Raw genomic sequence first — 18,794 nt, forward strand, 5'->3', positions numbered from 1 at the left:
TCTGTCTGTAGAAAGAGGGTGATAATGCGGTTCATCATTCACAAATATTATAAGGATAAAGTGAAATAACACATTATATCTGATAAAAATAAATGCTCAATAAATAATAACTTTCTCCGCTAGCTTTCTTCAAATCAGTAAAGATTCAATTTTTTAAGCAATAGAAAGACTTCATTTGGGTCTTCTGTTCCACTTTGCTTATGCCTCAATAGCTCCTGGGGAATAGAAAATTTCTTTCTAACAGACCTCTAATACTAGCTTTAATGTTTGATTTAGACACCCACCATCCAATTTTCCTTCTGACTTTCTGAAAGAGATATTCTTTGTTTTCTTCAAATAAGCCATTAAAGTCACCCTTATGATGATTTATTAAAATTCCACTAAGGAGATATAAACAGGCACAATGCACCAGATAGCAAAGAGTTTTCTAATACACCATCAATTGACACTACTTCGAATGACATGCATTTTAATTAATAGTGAATTACTAATGAAAACACTTTTTTTTCCTAGATTTTTTACATACAATATGAATAATCACTTTAAAAAGTTTTCCATAAAGTGTTGATGATGCTTTTTTTCTCTTTAATCGCCTTCCCTTAGCAGCAGAGGCATTCCAACTGTTGTCACCCATAATTATCATTAAGCGACAATTGCTGCCTGTTACAGTGGAAAGAAAAACATTGGAATAAAAGTTAAGAGACTTGATTTTAGCCCCAGCTCTGCTATCAACCAGCTGGGAGAAGTTGAACTAGCTCACTAAATATTCTATTGCATTTAGTGATTAGAACAGAATCACTCTTCCCAAATAGTCTTGAGTATAACATTAACATTTTGTTAATTAAGAAAAAGAGAAAGAGTGTTCCACACCAGATTAATCAAAGTAAAATGTTTCTTAATGGCAGAATTTTTCAGGGCCTTTAGGGTGCTAATGAATATAACTCTAGAAAAACGCGTATGCTGGACCTCTCAAATTTTTGAATGTGGAATTACCCTTTCCTGATATTGTTGTTGTTGTTGTTTAGTCACTAAGTCGTGTGCCATTCTTTTGCGACCCTCGGGACTGTAGCTCGGCAGGTTCCTCTGTCCGTGAGATTTCCAAGGCAAGAATACTGGACTGGGTTGCCATTTTCTTCTCTGGGGATCTTCCTGACCCAGGTATCAAACCTGCATTTCATGCATTAGCAAGTAGATTCTTTACCACTGAGCCATCTGGGAAGCCCTTCTTGATGTTACTGTTGCAAAAGACAGAAGACAGTTTAGGAAACTCTTCAGGGCCTAGTATCTGAAGTCCTCCACTGTTTCAAAATTCTGACTACTGACTAACTGATGTTTAAATAATGTTGAACTAGTTCTTGCTACATACCGGACAGTGTGATTGCACTGGAGATACTGAGATAAAAGAAATATTTTCTAAATATTCTCTTCTTGCAAAGATTTCATAATCTAGTTAGGAAGAAACTTGATACTAGAGTTATACAAATCCAAATCACTTGTTAATTTTATTCATATCACTTCCCCACACCCATCTTTAATGATATCAAAATATCATCTGGAGTTCAACTATGACATAAGTGTACAGTGAGATGGGGAGTCAGTTAAGTCTCTTTGGTGACAGTGAGAGTTGTTTATATCAACACAGGAAACCCTTCTGCTCACTCTCACTGGCTGTCCTAGGGAAGATGCTTAACCTCTACCCTTCATTTTTATTCTAAGTATTTTATTTATTTATTTGCCTGTCTCGGGTCTCAGCTGTGGCACACAGGGTCTTTGTTGCAGCACTCGGGCTTCTCTCTAGTTGTGGGGTGAGGGCTCTAGAACACTCAAGCTCAGTAGTCATGGAGCCCTCACTCCACAACTACAGAGAAGCCCGAGCACTGCAACAAAGACCCTGTGTGCCACAGCTGAGACCCGAGACAGGCAAATAAGTAAATAAAATATTTAGAATAAAAATGAAGGGTAGAGGTTAAGCATCTTTTCTAGGACAGCTTAGTTGCTCCATGGCATGCAGGATCTTAGTCCCCTTACCAGAGATCAAACCCATGTCTCCTGAATTGGAAGGCAGGTTCTTAACCACTAGACCACTAGGGAAGTCCCAACCCTTCATTTTAATCATCTCTAAAGGGAGATGTTCACTGCAAGGGATTTAATATCCCCATACATAAAGAGTTCTTGTAAAATCAGCAAGAAAAATACAAATGTCTCATTGGGGGAAGAAATAGAGAGAGGACATGTGAATTAAAAATCTACAAAGATAAAGTAAATCTTAAAGTGCAATGTAATGTAATGTAATATGCATTCACACATATTCCAAGCCCTGAAAACAAACAACAACCAAAAAAAGAAAAAGCCAACTAGAACAAAATTCTTGTCCTCCAAATCTGACAGTTTCAGACAAGCAGTTACAAAACACTACGGCATTGCTAAAATTGAAAGCTCCAAGGGTCCCACTGGAGCACATGGAAGTTGTCTCTCTCCAGGTCACACCCACAAAGAGACACACAGAGCAGAACCACTCCAGCCAGCCAGCAGACAGGCAGCCGAAGCAGAGTTTTTCCAAGAAATCTCTGTGTGTAATACATGTTTACAGTTGGAGACTACTGAGCTCTGAAGCAGTGTCTTCTATGGTAATAGCTGGCTGACACTGAAGCCCTTGTTCCAATGGAGATGGGGCACATTTTGGTCCCCTGAACCCAAAGCTGGATTATAACCATTTTCTTTGAGATCCTCATGCTGGGAGACCAGCAGGCCATTATGCTGACCAGTTATAATCAGCCCTGATAATTGACAAGCTAAGGGCCCTGCTATGTAGTGGAACCAGGGAGGAATATGGCAGATTCACCAAAACATCTCCTGGTACTTCCATTTGCATCATAACAACTGCCAGGACCACAGCCTGTAAAGTTAAGATAACCAAAGGCTCAGAGTCCTTAGGGATTAGTGTTCCTGTTCTTCCACGTAGGCCACTAAACCAGAGTGGCCTACGGAGTGAAAAACAAAGAAATTACAGAGTAGATGGAGGGAGATAATGGACTATAACTATAGCTACTCCGGGCCAAATGTAGAGGTAGCCAACTAACCCTTCTGTTCTAAGCCCTTTTTTAAAAAGAAGGATTCTGACCTTCTTAAAGAGCTGACAAAGGTCCATATAGTCAAGACTATGATTTTTCCAGTAGTCATGTATGAATGTGAGAGCTGGATCACAAAGAAGGCTGAACACCAAAGAACTGATGTTTTCAAACTGTGGTGCCAGAGAAGACTCTTGAGAGTCCCTTGGACAGCAAGGAGATCAAACCAGTCAACACTAAAGGAAATCAACCCTGAATATTCACTGGAAGGACTGATGCTGAAGCTGAAGCTCCAATAGTTTGACCACCTGATGAGAAGAGCCAACTCATTAGAAAAGACCCCGATGCTGGGAAAGATTGAAGGCAGGAGAAGGGGACAACAGAGGATGAGATGGTTGGATGGCATCACTGACTCAATGGACATGAGTTTGAGTAAGCTCTGGGAGTTGGTGATTGACAGGGAAGCCTAGTGTGCTGCAGTCCATGGGGCAACAAAGAGTCAGACATGACTGAGTGACTGGACAACAACAAATAGTCAGGAATAGATGGGAATTAAAGGGATGCAGGAAAGGATAAAATGATCTAACTGGTGGGAGAAGTTAATTGAACAGAAGAAAGAAGGAAAGGAAAGAAGGAAGGATGGTGTAATGGATTAAACAATACCCCTCATCAAAAGATATATCCAAATTCCAACTCCTGGTACCTATGAATATGACTCTATTTTGAAATAGATTCTTTGCAGATGTAATTAAGTAACTAAGTTAAAAATCTTGGGATCCAGACTTAGGTCCACCCTAAATCCAATGACTGGTGTCTTTCTTAGAAAAAGGAGAGAGAGTTCTGAGACACAGAAACACTGAGGAAGAGACTGGAGACAGAGGAAGAATCTGGAGTGATGCTGTGACAAATCAGGGAGACACCCGAAGCTGGAAGGTGCAGAGAAGGATACTTTTCTCAAGCCTTTTGGGCTTCTCAGGTGGCACTAGTGGTAAAGAACCCACCTGCCAATGCAGGACACATAAGAGACGCAGGTTCAATCCCTGGTTCGGGAAGATCCCTGGAGGAGGGCATGGCAACTCACTCTAGTATTCTTGCCTGGAGAATCCCATGGACAGAGGACCCTGGCAGGCTACAATCCACAGGGTCGAAAAGAATCAGACATGACTGAAGTCACCTAGCACTCACTCACTCAAGTGTTTGGTGGGAGTGTGGCCCTGTGGACACTTTGATTTTATAGAGTGCTGACCTCTGGAACGGTGAGAAGATGAATTCTTGTTGTTGAAGCCTATCCAGCAGACCTAGGAACCTAATATATGGGGAAAGCAGACAGACAAGCAAGAATTGCCAATATTTGGAAATGGATTCTTCTTTGATCCACTGATTTATAAGATGAGGGGGAGTCAGTGATCACTGTGATCCCTTTTAGCTCCAAACATTCATGAGTCTATAAGGCTCTTCCACTAAGGTATCATCTACTGGGAGTTCCCTGATGGCCCAGTAGTCCGTGCTTGCACTGCCAGGGGCCTGGGTTTGATCCCTTGTCAGGGAACTAAGATCCCAAAAGCCAAGAGACATGGCATATAAATAAAGTAAAAATGAGATGTCATCTACTGTATTTTGAATGAACTAGTTCATTCAAATGAATGAATTTGAATGAACATGAGTGAGACGGAATTCTGAAGAGCTCCCTTGCAATACCGTACCAATGCTCCCCTGAAGAACAGGCTGGGGATATTCACTGAATAAATCTTTCCTCCACTGATGGAGGAAATAATACAGTTTCCTTTGTACTGTTCTGTGAAGTACATGTGGGAAAATTTCCCTGTGAGAATTCAGTGAAGACTGATTCTAAACAGTTAACACAAATTTTAAATATGTATAATAAGGGAGATAGATTTTATTAGTCTTAATGCAGCCAAAAAGAAGAAAACGGAAAATACGATGAATGTAATTCAGGAATAAAATATAGACAGAAATGAACCTAATAAGCAAATTAGCCTTGAGCTCTAACATTAGGTTTCAGTTCTACACGTGGAATAATTTGTGAAAATAAAAATCATTTTTGCTCACTATAGTTCTCAATTTTGTTAATCACTTAGGAAAGTTGGAGGTAAAAAAATACATTGCTTCTTAAACAGAGATATACAGTGAACAGGTTGAGAATTTGCATCATAGAACTTCAGCTGTAGAGAAAAATCATACAGATGCTCTGGTGCTTTTTGAACATAGATATTTGTGAGTAATACAAATTCACTGGTGGCTGAGATGATAAATAATCTGCCTGCAATGTGGGAGACTCGAGTTCAATCCCTGGGTTGAAAAGATCCCGTGGAGGAGGTGATATCAACCCACTCCAGTATTCTTGCCTGGAGAATCCAAAAGACAGAGGAGCCTGGCAGGCTACAGTCCATAGGGTCGAAAAGAGTCAGGCACGACCAAGTGACTAACACTTTTCGCTTTCACAAATTCTTGCTCGTACATGATTTTATCCACTACGTGATTTTGCTATCCACAATCACTCTTTGGTGAGCTCATTTAGTTTCATGGCTTTAAATACCATATTACTGCCAACTACTCCCAAATTTATGCTTCCAGCCCAGACTTGTCTCCTGGACACCAGACTCATACATCCAACAGCCATTTGACATGTCCATGTACGTGCTAAATAAATGTCTCAAACTTAACATGTCCCAACTCCTGATCTCCCCAAGCAATTTCCCCTTTCTCCAGTTTCATCAAGTGGCATCTGCATTCTTGTCACCATCTTTCCTCTTGCAGAACACACCCAATCCTTCAAGAAATTCAGTTGTCACTCTCTTCAGAATACTTCCACATTCTGATCACTTCTGTAGCTTCCACCCTCGGCTGATTCCATCATCCTGACCTGGATCTTCCAGTAGTATTCTAACTGATATTTCTGCTTCTGCCTTTGGTCTCCTGCAATTGAATTCTCAAAGAGCTGCAGGAAAGAGCCTTTTAAAAATGAATTTAAGGAACCCTCCTACACTGTAGTTGGGACTATAAACTGGTGCAGTCACTATGGAGTACAGTATGGAGGTTCCTTAAAAACCTAAAAATAGTTACCATATGGCCCTGTAATCCCACTCCTGGGCATATATCCAGAGAAAACTCTGATTTGAAAAGATACATGCACGCCAATATTCAGAGCAGCACTATTTACAACAGCCAAGACATGGAAGCAACCTAAATGTCCATCAATAGGTGAATGGACAAAGAAGATGTGGTATATATACACACACACACACACAATGGACTACCACTCAGTTATAAAAAATTAAATAATGCCATTTGCAGCAACACAGACTGACCTAAAGATTATCATAACAGGCAAATATCATATGGTGTCACTTACATGTCAAATCTAAAAAATAACTGATATAAGTGAACTTATTTATGAAACAGATATAGACTCACAGACATAGAAAACAAACTTATGGTTACCAAAGGGGAGAGTGGAGGGGAAGAGATAAATTAGGAGTTTAGGATTAACATATTCACACTACTAACAAGGTCTTACTGTACAGCACACAGAATTATATTCACTATCTGTAATATATATATGGATAACTGAATCACTTTGCTATACACCTGAAACTAACATAACATTGTAAATTAACTATACTTTAATTTTTAAAAAGATTTTTAAAAACTTAAGCTATGCCATGTAATTTCTTTGCTGAAAATCCTGCAATTTCTTTCCTTGTCATTCAGAGTAAAAGGCTCCCAATTGCCTACTTCCCTGAGCTTGCCTACTACTATGCTGTGTGCTGTATGCAGTCGTATCTGACTCTGTGGGACCCCATGGACTGTAGCCCACAAGGCTCCTTTGTCCATGAAATTCTCTAGACAAGAATACTGGAATGGGTTGCCCTTTCCTACCGCAGGAGATCTTCCCAACCCGGAAACTGAACCTGCATCCTTTGCATCTCTTGCACTGGCAGGCAGATTCTTTACCACTAGCACCATCTGGGAAGCCCAGGTGCCAGGCTGCCTGCTCCTATGGGTCCCCATCGCCTCCTCTCCAGCTACACTGGCCTTCTCGGTCTCTATGAGCACAGCAGGGAGGGCTCACATCAAGGCTTTTGCTGCTGCCGTTTCCTCACCTGGAATGTTTTTTTCCCAATTCCCTCATGGCTAGCCGCCTCCACCTCCTGCTGACTTGGGCTCAAACGTCACCTTTTCACTGAGACCCTCCTTGACCACCATTGTTTATCTGGATCTTCCAATAAATAGACACGAAAAATAAGTCAGATGTGGAAGGATTTTTTTAGGGGAAACTCCTCTTAGAAACATTTTGGTAGACATCTTGAAAAGGCTAAGAGAATCATCAGATTGTGATGTAAGTCTGATCCCCAGGGGAGGTGGAAGGAAGTTGGGGTGCCTGAGACTGTGCAGTCTGTGGGGTAGAGGCTTTTGCAGCACCTTCTAACTGAGGGGTTAGTTTTTATGATGAAAGAGTGGGCTACCTAGGCAAGCCCACAGAGTCTGGGAGGAAGGGTGTGGGCTTGCAGAGATAGCCCACATCCTCAGGGGCATTCATTAAGACATCCCCATTCCATGTTTCAGGATCCCTTGACTTTGCAAAGTAGACTTGCACTGACTGATTTCAAACATCCCTGCAACTCTAACAATTAGACCTTAAGCCTGTGTCTGCCCTGCCACTATAGGACATAAAAGCTTCTTTATAAGCCATAAGACTGTCATACTTGTTGACAGCCCCATTTTTTCATTTTCCTTCTGTAAAGTGTGAACACAGCTTAGCAGTAACTGACTAATTCTGATGTCTTTATAGGCAATGCTCCCCCGATTTTTTACAATGCCCATATATTACACCTGCCACAGCATTTTCATCTCTAGATCATCCCCAGTGAAATATTTAGGATTGGAAATGATATCACATGTCAGGGAATTTGGTGTCCCTCCTACCAACCAGCACAGCATCTTCTCCATCTGCTGCTGGGTGGTGGGTGAGCCCAGCCCAGATGTTCATTCCTACCTGCCTGTCTCCACTGGTGTATCACTTCTGTGAGTTCAGGTCTTCTAAGAGGCAGACATCAAGATGGGATTCAGTGTGCATGGACTTTACTAGGGAAAATTCCTTTGATGTAAGCCTGACCCAAGTGAAGGGGAGAGGAAAAGAAGGTTGGGTGACAGAGTCCTAGAAAGCCATGCACTATTTAAGAAAGGTTCCAAAAAACCCTCATGGAGTCCTCAAGCCAAAGTCGTGCATGTGTGTGAATGCTCGTTATGTCCATATCATTTGTTTCATTTTACAGAGGAAACAGGATCAAAAATCACACGATATCTCTTAAATGTGCTTGCTAAGTTGCTTCAGTCCAACTCTTTGTGACCCCATGAACTACAGCCCAGGCTGTAGTTCTGTCCAGGCTCCTCTGTCCATGGGATTTCCCAGGCAAGAATACTGGAGTGCATTGCCTTTTTCTTCTCCAGGGGATCGTCTCAACCCCGGAATAGAACCCGTGTCTCTTGCATCTCCTGCATTAGCAGGCAGATTTTTTTTTTTTTTTAACCATTGCACCACCTGGGAAGCCCCAAAGCCAAAAGTCAGCTGTCAGAGAATCTCATGTGTCCCAGGCATGGACCTTCCTTGGTGCAGCAGCTGGAGCCCTTAAACTTTGTGGGAGGTATAATGTCCTCGCAAAGATGCTCACAACCTTATCCCTAGGACCTGTAATTGTTCCACTGCATAGCAAAAAAGGGGTTTTTACCAATGTAATTAAAGTCAGAGACCATAAGGTAGGAAGATTATCCTGGATAACAGACCAGTATAACCATATGGACCCTTAAAAGCAACAACCTTTCTCCCACTAAGGGCAGAACTGTAGCAGGAAGTTGTCCGAGAAATTCAAAGCATGAGAAGGCCTTGCTGTGCTGTTAAAGGAATGTAGGCTGCCTTTAGAAGCTGAGAGAACTCCAGCTGAGAGCCAGCAAGGAAATGAGGACTTCAGTCCTACAACTGCAGGGAACCAATTCTGCCCAAGACTTGAGTGGCCAAAAAGCGACTTCTTCACCAGAGCCCACAGATAAGAGTCCAAGCCTGTCTATATCTAGATTTTGGCCCTTTGAGACCTAAAGCAGAGGAACCAGCCAAGCCAACCCAAGGCTTCTGACCTACAAAAACCTTGAGACAGCATGTGCTGTTTTGAGGTAACTTGTTACAGGAGGTTTGGGGTAACTTTTTACAGGAGCAAAAGAAAACAAATATGTACTTCCTGTAGCTGAAGACCTGAGGCAGCCTCTCCAGGTCTCAACACCATCCTATCAAAAGGCAGTCCTACCTTTTATTCCCTAGCCTTCCCCCTGCCTTATGACATCCATATCACATAGTATAGATCACTTTCTAACAATTTATATAATTTCCTGACTGGTTGAGTTTATTGCCTGTTTCCTTCTACAAGGTGGCTCAGACAGTAAAGAATCTGCCTGCGATTGAGGAGATTCTGGTTCTATCTCTGGGTCAGGAAGAGCCCCTGGGGAAGGGGATGGCTACCCACTCCTGTAGTCTAGCCTGGAGAATTCCATGGACAGAGGAGCCTGGTGGGCTATAGTCCATAGGGTTGCAAAGAGTCAGACATGACTGAGTGACTAACACACTTCTTCTACAAGGACAAGTGCCTAAATCACAAAACCATCACAATATTGTAAAGTAATTACCCTCCAGTTAAAATAAATAAATAAATTATAAAAATTAAATTAAAAAGGAGTAAATAGGTAGTACATACTGGTGAAAAGTAAAAATAAAAAAGAGAAAAAAAATTAATTTAAAATTGAACGAATGAATGACTATTAATATTAGCACATTTCTATTTGGTTTGGACTGTGGCAGTATGCAATTGAATTCATGGGATGTGGGTCAAGAAGTCAGTCCAAGAACAGAAAAATGTAAAGCTAAAAAGAAATGTACCGGGGTCACTGACTTGCTTGATGGATTTGAGTGGTCAGGACACCCTGAACAGCAGGGTGTCCCATGTACAAGCTCATAGATTAATTAGTAATTTGCATTTAGAGACACGTCATTGAAGAACTGATGCTTTTGAACTGTAGTGTTGGAGAAGACTCTTGAGAGTCCCTTGGACTGCAAGGAGATCCATCCAGTCCATCCTAAAGGAAATCAGTCCTGAATGTTCATTGGAAGGACTGATGTTGAAGCTGAAACTCCAATACTTTGGCCACCTGATGCGAAGAGCTGACTCATTTGGAAAGATCCTGGTGCTGGGAAAGATTGAAGGCAAGAGGAGAAGGGGACAAAAGAGGATTAGATGGGTGGATGGCATCCCCAACTCAATGGACATGAGTTTGAGTAAACTCCGGGAGTTGGTGATGGACAGGGAGGCCTGGCGTGCTGCAGCCCATGGGGTCACAAAGACTCGGACACGACTTTGACTGAACTGAAATGAACACCTCAAACTGTTCAGCTCATTGATTATCAAGGACATGACTATACCCTTCCTCCATCCTGGATATCCTAGAGCTGCTCATTTATTTTGAGAAAGCTGGTAAACCTTGACTTGGGCTTTTTTTAGTTTACAAATCACATTGACAGCTGTGATCTGGTTATTCTGGCAAAGTCATTCACCTGAGGTCCAGGTGATACTTTCTCCAACTGAGAGATAAACTGAGGCACAGAAAGATGGTCATGTGCTCCATGTCATGCAAGTAATCAGAAGTAGATCCACTGTTTTTCATTTCAAATTCCATATTCCTCTCATTGTGACAGGCTGCCTTTTGGCTTGATTGGTTTGACAAAAAATGATGAATGAGAAAGAAGGCAATAGAAAGAGAGGTTGATTTAAGAGATCTAAGTGTGGGAGCGTGAGAAGATTTTCAGGAGGAGGAAAAAATTAGGGCATAATACATTTAGAAAGAGTACCAAAACTGTAAATGTACTTCAGAAGTTAAAATTAAAAAAAAAAGAAAGAGTACCAGAAAGTTTTCTTTCTGAACACGGCTAAAAGTAGACCACATATATTAAATATGTACACAATCACTAGGGATTCATGCACTCAGTACAAAATAGGAGAGAACCATAAGCATTGCTGAAGTCAGAACATCCTACTGTTATAAATTATCAATCTCTCTGTAAGCCCACTGGCTTTCACCTGACTAGGAAAGAACAGTAGATGTAGCTGATAAGGCTTCCCTCATGTCCCCTCTGACTGCTACCCAGCTTTTCTTCTAAAGTGAAGGTTGCCATGATTGTTCCTATGACATGAATGGCTTTAAAAAATAGAGGGATAATTATGAAAGTAATACTTGGTCATTTTAGAATATTTGAAAAATGGAGAAAATATATGAAGACTAGGAAAAATACTGCCCAAAGTGTTACCTTCCACAGTCACTACCTATTAGCATTGTAATATACCTCTGTCCAATTCATTTTTGTGGGGTTTTGCATCTTATAAAGAAAAATATTATAAATAAAATGGAAGTACTTTAAATTCTCCCTCCCCAGTTCCATTTTCTTCTCTCCCCAGAGCCAGCCACTATCAAAATGTCACATATTCTTCAATGTAATCTTTTATATTTTGTTATATACACATTTATATTATTTTTTATTTTCAAATTTTTAAATAAATTCTACCATACTGTAATAAAATTCTCTTCAACTTAGTTTTCTTGATTCAACCTATTTTTTAAATCTATCCTTATTGTCACAAGTGAAAGCACTTCTCAGGGGTTTTTAACTGCTAGATAATATTTCATTATGTGGCTAGACCACAATTTATTCCCTATGAATAATATTTAGTTCTTTTCCATTTTTTCTGTTATATTTAAAAAACACTGCTATGTATGTAACACATATGGAGACAGACATTACCTAGGCTTATTGTGATGATCATTAAGAAACATATACTAAAATTGAATCATTATATTATACATCTAAAAATACATATATAAGTAATATATAATTAACATGTGATATTATATGATATCATACTGAATGACTGAAAATATTTTATATGATCACGTTTTCAGATTCTTACACTTTTGTTCATGCTATTTTCTATATACAATTGCTCCATCCCTTCCCACTCCCATCTCTCCTATATGAATTCCTTGAAAAACCTCATATATGACTAAGAAGTTAACTTTGAATGATTCACTAATCCTTTCATTAGTAGAATTAGTAGAATTGGTAGATTAGTTAGGGTAGTATTTACTGCTTTAACAAATTATCCCCAAACATCAATGAATTGATATATTCATGCAGGTACCTTTCACCTTGAAGCTCTAATTCATAAAGGGAACTTTCCATGCTCTAAATTCATCCCTTTATGCTTTAGAGTTAGTTCTCTTTATTCTAATGTAACAGATAAAATTTTAACTCTAGCTTCAGTTCAGTTCAGTTGCTCAGTCGTGTCCGACTCTTTGCGACCCCATGAACCACAGCACACCAGGCCTCCCTGTTCACCAGCTCCTGGAGTTCATGCAGACTCACGTCCATCGAGTCAGTGATGCCATCCAGCCATCTCATCCTCTGTCATCCCCTTCTCCTCCTGCCCTCAATCCCTCCCAGCACAGAGTCTTTTCCAATGAGTCAACTCTTCGCATGAGGTGGCCAAACTACTGGAGTTTCAGCTTTAGCATCATTCCCTCCAAAGAAATCCCAGGGCTGCTCTCCTTCAGAATGGACTGGTTGGATCTCCTTGCAGTCCAAGGGACTCTCAAGAATCTTTTCCAACACCACAGTTCAAAAGCATCAATTCTTCGGCACTCAGCCTTCTTCACAGTCCAACTCTCACATCCATACATGACCACTGGAAAAACCATAGCCTTGAGTAGATGGACCTTTGTTGGCAAAGTAATGTCTCTGCTTTTGAATATGCTATCTAGGTTGGACATAACTTTCCTTCCAAGGAGTAAGCAAGTGTTTTTTAATTTCATGGCTGCAGTCACCATCTTCAGTGATTTTGGAGCCCAAAAAAATAAAGTCTGACACTGTTTCCACTGTTTCCCCATCTATTTCCCATGAAGTGATGGGACCAGATGCCATGATCTTCGTTTTCTGAGTGTTGAGCTTTAAGCCAACTTTTTCACTCTCCACTTTCACTTTCATCAAGAAGCTTTTGAGTTCCTCTTCACTTTCTGCCAGAAGGGTGGTGTCATCTGCATATCTGAGGTTATTGATATTTCTCCTGGCAATCTTGATTCCAGCTTCTGTTTCTTCCAGTCCAGCGTTTCTCATGATGTACTCTGCATATAAGTTAAATAAGCAAGGTGACAATATACAGCCTTGACGTACTCCTTTTCCTATTTGGAACCAGTCTGTTGTTCCATGTCCAGTTCTAACTGTTGCTTCCTGACATGCATACAAATCTCTTTCAGAATTTCCCACAGTTTATTGCGATCCACACAGTCAAAGGCTTTGGCATAGTCAATAAAGCAGAAATAGATGTTTTTCTGGAACTCTCTTGCTTTTTCCATGATCCAGTGGATGTTGGCAATTTGATCTCTGGTTCCTCTGCCTTTTCTAAAACCAGCTTGAACATCAGGACGTCCACGGTTCGCATATTGCTGAAGCCTGGCTTGGAGAATTTTGAGCATTGCTTTACTAGCGTGTGAGATGAGTGCAATTGTGTGGTAGTTTGAGCATTCTTTGGCACCGCCTTTCTTTGGGATTGGAATGAAAACTGACCTTTTCCAGTCCTGTGGCCACTGCTGAGTTTTCCAAATTTGCTGGCATATTGAGTGCAGCACTTTCACAGCATCATCTTTCAGGATTTGAAATAGCTCAGCTGGAATTCCATCACCTCCACTAGCTTTGTTCATAGTGATGCTTTCTAAGGCCCACTTGACTTCACATTCCAGGATGTCTGGCTCTAGGTCAGTGATACACCATCGTGATTATCTGGGACATGAAGCTCTTTTTTGCACAGTTCTTCTGTGTATTCTTGCCACCTTTTCTTCATATCTTCTGCTTCTGTTAGGTCCATCTCATTTCTGTCCTTTATTGAGCCCATCTTTGCATGAAATGTTCCCTCGGTATCTCTAATTTTCTTGAAGAGATCTCTAGTCTTTCCCATTCTGTTGTTTTCCTCTATTTCTTTGCATTGATCGCTGAAGAAGGCTTTCTTATCTCTTCTTGCTATTCTTTGGAACTCTGCATTCAGATGCTTATATCTTTCCTTTGCTCCTTTGCTTTTCGCTTCTCTTCTTTTCACAGCTATTTGTAAGGCCTCCCCAGACAGCCATTTTGCTTTTTTGCATTTCTTTTCCATGGGGATGGTCTTGATCCCTGTCTCCTGTACAATGTCACGAACCTCATTCCATAGTTCATCAGGCACTCTATCAGATCTAGGCCCTTAAATCTATTTCTCACTTCCACTGTATAATCATAAGGGATTTGATTTAGGTCATACCTGAATGGTCTAGTGGTTTTCCCTACTTTCTTCAATTTAAGTCTGAATTTGGTAATAAGGAGTTCATTATCTGAGCCACAGTCAGCTCCTGGTCTTGTTTTTGCTGACTTGTATAGAGCTTCTCCATTTTGGCTGCAAAGAATATAATCAATCTGATTTCTCTGTTGACTGTCCGGTGATGTCCATGTATAGAGTCTTCTCTTGTGTTATTGGAAGAGGGTGTTTGCTATGACCAGTGCATTTTCTTGGCAAAACTCTATTAGTCTTTGCCCTGCTGCATTCTGTTTTCCAAGGCCAAATTTGCCTGTTACTCCAGGTGTTTCTTGACTTCCTACTTTTGCATTCCAGTCCCCTATAATGAAAAGGACATCTTTTTTGGGTGTTAGTTCTAAAAGGTCTTGTAGGTCTTCATAGAACCGTTCAACTTCAGCTTCTTCAGCGTTACTGGTTGGGGCATAGACTTGGATTACTGTGATATTGAATGGTTTGCCTTGGAAACGAACAGAGATCATTCTGTCGTTTTTGAGATTGCATCCAAGTACTGCATTTTGGACTCTTCTGTTGACCATGATGGCTACTCCATTTCTTCTGAGGGATTCCTGCCCGCAGTAGTAGACGTAATGGTCATCTAAGTTAAATTCACCCATTCCAGTCCATTTCAGTTCGCTGATTCCTAGAATGTTGACATTCACTCTTGCCATCTCTTGTTTGACCACTTCCAATTTGCCTTGATTCATGGACCTGACATTCCAGGTTCCTATGCAACATTGCTCTTTACAGCATCGGACCTTGCTTCTATCACCAGTCACATCCACAACTGGGTATTGTTTTTGCTTTGGCTCCATCCCTTCATTCTTTCTGGAGTTATTTCTCCACTGATCTCCAGTAGTATATTGGGCACCTACTGACCTAGGGAGTTCCTCTTTCAGTATCCTATCATTTTGCCTTTTCATACTATTTAAAAACTTTAGGCTCCATGTTTTTGTATTTTCTAGGTTTAAACCCAACATTTTGGAATGAAGTTAAAATTATTGATGGTATTTTCAAGAGGATCACTTTAGATTAAAGTTGATGTTGTAAAGAATTCTAGGTATTGAAAATAGACGGCTCTGATTTGAGAACGCTGATGGGTATTACAGTGATAAATAGGAAATGGTGATGATAACCACAAAGAGAAAGAACATGTGGGCATAATGTCATTATATAGGGATTCAGGTTACTTTTATAAAAATAAGACAAAAACAAGTTACTAAGTATGATAGACCCAAACAGATACAATAAATAAATTTTTGCTGATTGCCCTTTTAACTCCTAAAAAAATTAATTTTCCATTTTCATATAACCTTGGAGAAGATTATACAGTGTTTAGGTCATATGGACTCCTCTTGTGACTCAGATGGTTAAGAATCTGCCTGCAATGCAGGAGACCTGGGTACAATCCCTGGGTTGATAAGATTACCCAGAGAAGGGAATGGCAACCCACTACAGTATTCTTGCCTGGAGAATCTCATGGACAGAGAAACCTGGTGGGCTACAGTCCGTGGGGTCATGAAAGAGTCAGATACGACTGAAAGACTAACACTTTAACTTTCACTCAGAAAGGGTAGGATAATATTCTGACATTTTTAAAAGTATGGTTTAATCATTGGGCTAATTTCAAGTAAAAAAAATGAAGTGATTTGTTCCATTAGACCCAAGAGATCACAAACCTAATTATTCCATCGCTTCCTCAGGCATAATCTCCATGTCTGTTGTTTAAAAAGCTAATTCTCAGAGGATGCTATTAGTAAGTCACTTTTGCACTGCTTGCCCCACACTGGAAATAGTGCAGATGTTATAAATGTCACTGTGTTTCCAAAGCATAAACCTCCGTTAATCATTCATATTTATGGTTTACCAGGAAATAATGTCACTAAGCAGCCATAGGATATTATTAGGAGAACGTAAATGGGATACTGAGAATTTTTTAAGAACAATGTGCACTGTCATGCCTTTGTGCCTTCGTGCATATTGTTCCCTTGACCCAGGATCCTCTTTATCTCCCCCTTTCTCCATCTCTCTGTCTTTCTTGAATTTCTTCAGTGTCTGCTTTTATTTAAGGCCCAGGCCACCAAGGTGGCTTAGTGGCAAAGAATCCACATGCTAATGCAGGAGATTGTGGGTTCAATCCCTGGGTCAGGAAGATCCCCTGGAGGAGGGAATAGCAATTCACTCCAATATTCTTGCCTGGGAAATGCCATGGAGAAAGGAGCCTGGCGGGCTACAGTCCATGGGGTCGCAAAGAGTCGGACACGACTTAGCGACTGAGCATGAGCATTCAAAGCTCAGGTCAAATATCAGCTCTGTAAAGCTTCTCTGTCTTCCCCAAGGTAAAGTTTTCTGTCCTTCCTTTTTGCTGGGCAAGTATTTTAATACCTATCAGGCTCCCCTTCATTACCGCCCCCCCCGCCCCCGCCCGACACCTTCATCTGTACCTGTCAATAATATGGGATGCTCTTTGCAAATGTTTGTAGAATCGAATAGAATCCATTTACATGTAAGACAAATATTTGAGGATTATTTTAATTTTCCTAACACTCGCCAAATGGCACTAATAATAGCAGATAGATGCCTATTGCCATTCTTATGGGCAGTCCATAATGGCACTTAGGAATGAAATAATTGGCTTCAACTTTCTTCAATAAAAGCCTATAAACTGAAACCACTATACATGGATCCTGGAATTAGACAATTAAGTAAATGGATGGCAGAAGGTGGGAGCCAGGTTTCTCTCCATTGGAAGTGGAACGTTACAGACAAACAAAGGGAGAAAACTAGAATGATCTATGTGATAATAGATTAGAACTGGAGGCATCAGTGTGAACTCCTACTTAGCTTAATACAAATACAGATGTATACACAGATAGACCTGTAGATACAAATAAATATACAGGGTAAGTTATTATGCTGCTGCTGCTGCTGCTGCTAAGTCGCTTCAGTCGTGTCCAACTCTGTGCGACCCCATACACGGCAGCCCACCAGGCTCCCCCGTCCCTGGGATCTCCAGGCAAGAACACTGGAGTGGGTTGCCATTTCCTTCTCCAATGCATGAAAGTGAAAAGTGAAAGTGAAGTTGCTCAGTCATGTCTGACTCTTTGCGACCCCATGGACTACAGCCTACCGGGCTCCTCCATCCATGGGATTTTCCAGGCAAGAGTGCTGGAGTGGGGTGCCATCGCCTTCTCCGCACCTACAGAATTTCTGGCTCTGTTAACCGAGAAGCCCTAGAAATAAACACTCCAGCAGCAATGAGCACACCTAACGTTCAGATCTTCATTTCTCTACCATTCTTCAATAAAAGGAACTGAGGAGCCTTGGAGAAATCCTGATTATAGAACTGGAACAATAAATGTACACGGTGAGCATCTTATAGTGCCAGAAAGTAAGAAAGTTCTGGGGAGGGGGATGGTGGGATGGATCAGAGATTGGGATTGATATATATACACTACTATGTATAAAATAGATAACTAATGAGAACCTCCTGTATAGCACAGGGAACTCAGTGCTCTGTGGTGACGTAAATGGGAAGGAACTCAAGGAAGAGGGGATATATGTATATGTGTGGCTGATTTACTTTGCTGTACAGCAAAAACCAATACAGGTCTTCCCTGGTGGCTCAGTCAGTAAAGAGTCTGCCTGCAATGCAGGAGACCTGGGTTCAATCCCTGGGTCGAGAGGATCCCCTGGAGAAGGAAACGGTAACCCACTCTTGCCTGGAGAATTCCATGGACAGAGCAGCCTGGTGGGCTACAGTCCATGGGGTCACAAAGAGTTGGACACAACTGAGACTAACACTTTCACTTTCAGAAACCAATACAACATTGTAAAAAACTATACTCCAACAAAAAGTTAAAAAAAAAAAAGAAAGTGCCAAAAAGGCACCAATAATGGGGATGTCAAGGGCACAGGAGTCAATTGCAACAGCTCCCAGTGGCCAAAGCTGTAATAATTTAAGCAAGAAAATAAGGTAGTACTGGATTATAACCTAACATGTAAAATAAGTATCTATGAGTCCATACTGACATGAATGATAGATAAACAGACAAACAGTGAGAAAAGACAGATCCTCTCTGCAGAAGAACTTCAGTGATTTTTACAACTACAACACCCTCAAGAAGGTGAGGCATAAGTCCTCATCCCCTAAGTGTGGGCAGTGCACAGCGACTGCCTTCCAAAGAGTGCAGTGGGGAAAGAGGAGAAAAGAGTAGCTTTGCAAAAATGGTATCGATTATCTTATTTGCAAAACAGAAATAGAAACACAGACACAGAGAACAAACAGGGGAGG

At 40.9% G+C, this 18,794-nt stretch overlaps 1 long non-coding RNA gene across 3 annotated transcripts in view; it reads right to left on the bottom strand.

Annotated features, from left to right (window-relative positions):
• Positions 1-350: 350 nt before the first annotated feature.
• LOC139186917 (uncharacterized) overlaps positions 351-18,794 on the bottom strand; it is a 46,570-nt gene continuing 28,126 nt past the window's right edge. For 2 of the 3 annotated variants that reach the window (XR_011570604.1, XR_011570605.1), the window contains exon 4: positions 351-1,235. This is a non-coding gene — a long non-coding RNA (uncharacterized lncRNA). The remainder of the gene's footprint in view (positions 1,236-18,794) is intronic. The other variant, XR_011570606.1, reaches the window with a different exon arrangement.

Source organism: Bos indicus, chromosome 14 (genome assembly GCF_029378745.1).
Source record: "Bos indicus isolate NIAB-ARS_2022 breed Sahiwal x Tharparkar chromosome 14, NIAB-ARS_B.indTharparkar_mat_pri_1.0, whole genome shotgun sequence".
In the NCBI taxonomy this organism is placed as follows: Eukaryota; Metazoa; Chordata; class Mammalia; order Artiodactyla; family Bovidae; genus Bos; species Bos indicus.